The 7874-nt window shown below is 31.3% G+C and overlaps 1 long non-coding RNA gene across 1 annotated transcript; it reads left to right on the top strand.

The window, feature by feature from the left end:
- Positions 1–677: 677 nt before the first annotated feature.
- On the top strand, positions 678–4077 carry LOC140057774 (uncharacterized). Its single transcript, XR_011846969.1, has 4 exons — positions 678–812; positions 2038–2100; positions 2420–2457; positions 3255–4077. It is a non-coding gene; the product is annotated as an uncharacterized lncRNA (long non-coding RNA).
- Positions 4078–7874: the final 3797 nt, after the last annotated feature.

Below are 7874 nucleotides of genomic sequence, written 5' to 3'. Positions count from 1 at the left end.
ATATGTCATCCACAAAAAGTTGACCGTGTAGTTTAGAATTTATGACTGTTTAAAAAGAAGCATAATTTTGACGAATTTTTTAACTTTTTTATCAAAAACGCGCGCAAATTGTCAAATTCTACGTGCTCGTATGACGTGATATTAAGTCGAAATTGTTTTAAAATTGGTAAAATTACTAGAAAAGGCTGGAAAAACAACAATAACGCTACATGCGCACGCGCGCGTAAAAATGCGCGCGCGTGGGAATTTTTATATGTTTAAAATGACATGAAACGCGTAGAAAATTGATTAGAAATTGATTTTTCGCGTTTTTAGATTTTAAACGCACGTGCGCGCGTAACTTCGCGTGAAACATGCCATTTTTCCATAGTCAGTTAGCGCAAGATATAAATTAAACTTTAAATTGTTATATGGTTTTCGATCTATGTTAAATTCGCGAATTTCGTAAAAACGCGCGTAAGTCATGTTACGCAACTCTGAAGTCATTTAAAAATAGGAGGTGCACAACTTCACGTAAATGCCCATATGCTGTCAAAGTTATGAAATGTTATGTTTACACGTTTTAGAGATACGCGATGCACAACTAATTTCCGTTATTCGTTACATATTGGTAATTTTGGCGAGGATTGCATGCCATACTTCATGTGTTGATAACTCCATGTTGGTTGGTTTGTACAGAGTCGTTCTGATACAAGATACAAGAAAACTTTATTAATAACTTTGATAATACTGTATTACAAATACTATTTTATATATAAAGAATATTAAGAAATAACAAACTTGATAACAAACTCAAGTTTGTTTAGAAATAGGTAAGAAATTATGTGGATTGTTTAATTTGTAGTTGTTTTGTAATTTCTACTTACCCTCTAGGCTAGCTAGGCCTAATATGATTGATATAGAGGCATGTGTTTAGTGTGCTATACACCATACGGGAAGGCTGTAGTTTGAGAGATGACAAACGTCGTGAAGTTTTTCTGCCCGATGGCTTCCGGAGCAGCACGACAATCGTGTATGGCCTGATGTGTATGTTAAATATGAACTACACAGTGTACCTAGGCCTAGCCTGTTTTTAGTAGGACTAAACGGTGCTAGTTTCCTTTTGCACCTTGGATATATATATTAACTTTAGTTTTTAGTTTATAAGTTCTTAATTAAAGAGAAGAAACAACGACTCGTTGAATGAGCTTACAATTATAGCATGTTGTAGGTCAGTCTAGTAGTCCTAGTAGTAGTGTAGGTCAGCGTAGTTCCCTTTCGCACCTGTCTTATCTCATTGTTACAAATGTTGGCGCTAGTTCCGTTTCGCACCTGTCATATATTTCGACTCAAAATTTGTTTAGGCCTAGTAACTTTATCGTGAGTACCACAACTTAGAATTAGGCCGCAAAAATACTGTTGGCGCTAGTTCCGTTTCGCACCTGTCATATATTTCGACTCAAAATTTGTTTAGGCCTAGTAACTTTATCGTGAGTACCACAACTTAGAATTAGGCCGCAAAAATACTTTTACGAAGAAGATCACACAAAAAGTAACAAATACATTTTTTTAATTGATGAATTTACAGACGTGCTTATCGCACATCGATTAGTGAATTTTGTGTTCAATGTTGTTGTTTCTATGGAGCGCCAAAAGAGCAATCATAATAGAGAGCTGAAAACTCAATTATTATAATGCGTATATTTAATGCATTTATTAGTGAAAATTACGTTCAATTTTAATATATTTTGCCAATGTCAATTGGCGCTCCATAGACACAACAACATTGAACATGGCGTAGGCCTATGCGAAATTCACGAACCGATGTGCGAGAAACACGTCTGTAAATTCATCAATTTAAAGGATTTATTTTTTACTTTTTGTGTGATCTCCTTCATAAAAGTATTTGAGGCCTAATTCTAAGGTGTGGTACTCACGATAAAGTTACTAAACAAATTTTGAATCGAAATAAATGACAGGTGCGAAACAGAACTAGCGCCCAAATGTTGATTTTTGATTTTTATAATATATTTTATAGAATATATTTTTGTCTTGTAGCTGTTGGAAGAGATAAACAATAGTGTAATAACATTGTTTTTACTTCATAATCTCTAGAATATCGTAAGTAGTGTACATAAATTAAAATAAATAATTTGTAGAGATGATTAATGGCCTCATGATTGGGAGTGAACTGTTGCCTTTTATTTTTTAGGCATTATTTTCTATTATGAAACATTTACATAATTCAGATTTTATTGTTTGTGATTAAAATATTAAATGAAATTAGCATTGAGACCACATGTAATCAGCCGGCCCATACCCAAAGTCATTTTGAGGAAATTTCTTAATTTTTCAGACATTGATTAAGAAGCATGTTGATTTGGAAAAAGTTTTTATGTTGTTTATTGCCATTATTAATGTTTTTACTTGTATTTTTTAGATTGTAGGAAATATAGGCCTACAGTGTCAGCTACAGCTGTGAGTATTAGTAGATTATCTGTTAAACGGAGAAAACATATTTTCCTTACTTTGTGAACTGTTGCCTGTTATTTTGTAGGCATTTTCTATTATGAAACATTTACATAATTCAGATTTTATTGTTTGTGAATATTAAATGAAATTAGCATTGAGACTACATGTAGGCCCTAATCAGCCGTCTCATACCCAAAGTCATTTTGAGGAAATTTATTAATTTTTCAGACATTGATTAAGAAGCAATTACACCCCTTGATACAGTTAATATCAAGATGTGATAAAACAAATACATTACAAATTGTTAAAAATGCAAAATAAAGTTTACATCATTTAAAATCGGTAAAATCTACTACAGGTACCATGAAATGTGTTATACAGTATTTTGTGTATTATGAGTCACGTGTGCTGCCGATTAATCATTATTCATTTTACATGATACCTATGACAGGGCCTTATTAAAAAAAATACATTAGTTTTTGTAGTTTATTTTAACCTATAAAAAAAATTGGGTTATGTAAAAGATACCAACTAGAATCATATAGTTTGGACTACATTATTTTCAAGTTATGACTCACAACATAGTATGTTTCTTTGATCTATCATCGTTAACGACTAATGAGTTTAATTAAGCGATTAAATCGCACAAAGATTGTGAAGTGAATGATTATATCATGAGTATTACAATTATGCTGCTTGAGCATGCCTACTAATACTATGCAAGAATTTTCTCTTATAAGTCATGGGGTAGAGAAAAAATATATATAACATTATTAATAATTTTTCTTTCTCTTTTATTGCAGAGTTTTGAAGAATTAATCCGCTGGGTCTCAGAAGAGACCCGGATCTCCGAAAGAGATCCTGCTCTCCGAAAGAGAGTACCAACGAGGATTAACCGATTATAAGTATTCCAAATCAGCAACAACGAAAGCAAATTTAAAGCAAAATCTCCACTGGATGAATTATTTTAAGCAAAATCTCCACTGGATGAATAAAACGAAATCTCAAATCTTTTTATAGACAGCAGTCTATTATCTATCTATCTATCTAAATCTATCTATCTTTCTATTATCTATAGAAACTTTATCAAGGCTTTTGCAGAACCAAAAAAGTTAGGCGTAGTGAATATAAACATTAGTTGTCTCGAAACACAATTTGGAAAGATAAATATAAGTTTAGCAGGAAAAAAAACATATTTGTATAAAGTAATTACGAAGTAGAATACATCAATTGTATAGAATTTGAAAACAATTTCTGGATTTGATTAACCATACATAATGGATACACTATTAATAACCTTTATTATTGGTATGTTGTTTTTAATGTTCTTCTTAATGTTATGGTGCTTTTTTAAGAATAATAAAGAAAATACAAATAAAGAGTACAATAATGTCAATACAGCTGGTAATGTTGATAGTGGTATTATAGATACAACAGAATTTGAAACAGTCATTGATGAAATCTTGGACCTACTTGACCAATGTTGCTTATCTAAGAATGTCAAAGACATGAGCACTATAAAACTGGAAAATGATGATACATGTAATGTCGATTGTGAAGTTATCAAAGATACAACGGAATTTAAAGAAATAATTGATGATATCATAAACATATTATCTTATGGTACAGAGGTCGCTTCAGAGTTTGATGATACATGCGATTTGTGTAGTATTGAAGTGAAAGCAGACGACAATTGCATAACATGTGACTGTTGTAGTCAATATTTTCATGTGAAATGTGTAAGAGATGTTTTTGAAGACAAACTATGTGATTCCAGAGTAATTTGGATTTGTTCAATGTGTGGGTATAGTAATTTTGTTGATAACATATTGGGTGAAATAGGTATTCCCTGTCATTTCAATAGATATACGATTCTAGAACCTGATGAATCTGTCACTGCAGACTTAACGAAAAATAAGGAAAAACGTAATAATGCCAAATTAAAAAAATGTCAACAAACAGGAAGTGAAGATTTACTTGGTAATGATTGGATAAGGGTCAGATCAAAGAAAAGAACCGACAACAGAAAAAAAAGATGTAAAAATAGAGGAAATAAGAAAAGGAGAAAGCGCGTTATAAATGGTATAAGTATAGAACCAGGTGTAAAATATATCGGCAAAGGTGTAAAAGATTTCTATGAAAGACGAAATAATAACAAAATGGAATGGAACATGAATACAAGTACTTATAGAGAATACAAGGAAAATGACGAAACGAATGGTAAGCCTATGTGTGATGTTTTGAAAAATACAAAGGTAACAAACGGAATACAACAACAATCAGGTGGTGGTTCGAAACGAAATAGCAAGGGTCGTTTTGTCAAAAGTAAGAAGATTGATAACAAAGAATCACAAGATAATATGAACCTGAATTTAAAACACCACAAGAATGATTGCGATACTATGGAACGGATTGGCGAAGATATTATTTTAAAGAAAGGTAAAAATGACAATTCAGAAATGAAAACTGATGACGACTTTAAAATGAAATGTACTGAAGAAAACGACAACACAGCGACTGAGGATGTGAAATCACAAAATAGTAGCAAAATGAATGACAGAACTAATAGATTTGATAGTAATGTTACAGATCATAAAAATCAAACATGTGCAAGTTGTGAATTTGACGAAAACGAAGTATCGATAATTGATGACGGATCTAAAAAAGCAGTGACTGAAAAAATTAGGTCCCATACTAAACCTAAATGTGACCAACATGCTATCGATGTGGATATTGAAGTTTTAACAAAAAATAATTTTTCGGAAGAATTGATAATCGATGAGAGATCAAAACAAAAGAATGCACCAATAAGGCAGAATACACAATCAATAAATGAATTACAACTATATAATAGTAATGATAATAATATAACTGTAGCACAGGGTAGTTTTAATCAAGGGAATTATAGATTTGGCTTTGCAGGTGGTAAACAGTGTGTTGCAAATAGTCTTGTAGCTATTCTTTATTCTACAAAGATGAATGGAAATGAATTTTACACCAAAGACCTTGATACAATATTGACTCTTGGAAATGAGTTGTACCGTTACATTCAAAAAGATTCCACTATGCACGAGGACCTTTTGATGATTTCTGAACTGCCGAAAGAATTGGATATCTTGGATAACACATTTGTAATATCTCCAAAAGAATCAGTTTTTGGCATAATAGATGGGAATCTCGAATTTATGGCTGAATATGGAGCCTTGTCATTAAAGCAAGCTCTTGAACAAGAATTAAACCAACATGATGCATTTTTTATGAATTTTAACAGAAGCACATTTTCTATTATTAAACGTGTAAATGGTTTCCTTATATTTGATCCACATGCAAGAGATCGATTTGGTTGTGTTAGTGAGCATGGAAAGAGTATTTTACTTTACAGTCCATCTTGGCAAGGTGTGTACGACTATTGTATAAGATTAGCAAGGTCAATGAACTGTAATTTACATGACACCGAGTTTGAACTGACTGGTGTAAATATTGAAAATAAGTCTATGATGTTATGTTCCGCTTCTGTGCTTGATGATAATTGTGAACAAAGAAACTTGGGAAACGAAAATGTTGATGAACCTAGTACGTCTTATCAGTATAAATGTAGTACAAGATTACCAGACAAGAATATTGATTCTAACGTTAAAGGCCAAAAACATAATGACTCATCAACTAATGGATGGCAAAATGATAATGATATTGAAATTGTTAATGTTCAGTATGGAAAAAAACCTGACGAGAATTTTAAATTTGTCCCGATCTTAGAAGAACAAAAGAAAAACATGTGTAATAAATTAGGCATTCATTGTGAACATACCGATATGAATTGTGGTATTAACAGAGCTAGTCAGATTGGACATCCTCTTCAAATTACAAATATTACAGGTGATGGTAATTGTTTTTATCGTGCAATTTCATACGTTATTTCTGGGACTGAAGATAATCATTTACTTTTAAGAAGAGCAATTACTAATCATTTATTGGAAACTGATGACTTATTTATTAATACATTTAGTCACGAATATAGATCAGTTAAGGAATATGTGTTTAAAAAAAGAGTAATGGATAATGGAACGTGGGCATCCAATACTGAAATAGGTGCAATGGCAAACTTGCTTAATACAGATATTTATTCATTTAATGATCAACTTTTGACGTGGCAATTGTTTTCTGCTAAAAAGCCGGGAAGAATAGATGATGTTACAACTGACAATGGTATATATATTTTGTACACCATGAATGTGCATTTTAATGTAGTGGAATCTGTAAATGTCAGTCAAAATAATTTTCAAGAAACAACAGGACAACTTGATATGGATGTGACATCCCAAAAGAATTATACAACAAAGAAACGAAAGCAAATGAGAAAAGAATGTCACACATTTGAAGACAAAGAACCAAAACACAAAAGGAGTAAAACTGTTGAGGGACCTTGTTCTGGAAATGAAGTAAAAACATTGAGAAGGAAAAGAAAAATATCTTATGAAAATAGAAAGCAAAAAGAAAAGAATCGTCAGAGAATGAAAAGAAGAAGAGAAGAAAAAGATAATTCAATAGAAAAAAATGAAAATAGAAACAAATATCAAATTGATCCTGCATACAGAGAAGAAAAGAAACGTAAAGTAAAGGAGGCACAACAAATAAGATATGCTGATGATGATTATAAATTCCAAAAAAGGAAGGAAAACAGAAAAAGACAACACAAAATGTATAGATGTGAACCTGAATATAATGTTAAGGTACGAAATAAAGCTAAACATAACTACAATATTGATTTGGATTACCGAACAACCAAAAAAGAAACAGTGAAGAATAGATACAACAATGATACAATGTTTAGACATAAAACTATACAAAATAATAAACAAAGAAATCAGGAAAGGTATCACAATGATACACAATTTCGAAAAAATTTGAAGCAAAATTTAGCACAGAAGTATTGTACTAATTCACAATTCAGAGAAAACATTACCCAAAAATTGACAGAGAAGTATCAAAGTAATTTTAAATTTAGGCAAAACTGTAAAGAAAAATTTGTTAAAAAGTATCGGACTAATTTGAAATTTAGACAAAAATGGAAAGACAAACTGGCAGAAAAGTATCGGAGTAATTTGAAATTTAGACAAAACTGTAAAGAAAAATTGGCTGAAAAGTATCAGAGTAATTTGAAATTTAGACAAAACTTTAAAGACAAACTGGTAGAAAAGTATCGGAGTAATTTAAAATTTAGAAGAAAATGCAAAGACAAATTGGCAGAAAAGTATCGGAGTAATTTGAAATTTAGACAAAAATGCAAAGACAAATTGGCAGAAAAGTATCGGAGTAATTTGGAATTTAGACAAAACTGTAAGCAGAAATTGGCAGAGAAATATCGAGAGAATTCAAAATTTCGTCAAAGATGTAAGAAAAGATTTACAGAAAAGTATCATGGT

Source organism: Antedon mediterranea, chromosome 1 (assembly GCF_964355755.1).
Source record: "Antedon mediterranea chromosome 1, ecAntMedi1.1, whole genome shotgun sequence".
NCBI classification, from domain to species: domain Eukaryota; kingdom Metazoa; phylum Echinodermata; class Crinoidea; order Comatulida; family Antedonidae; genus Antedon; species Antedon mediterranea.
Note: the sequence above shows the minus strand (reverse complement) of the source record. Positions and strands in the feature narration are given on the sequence as shown.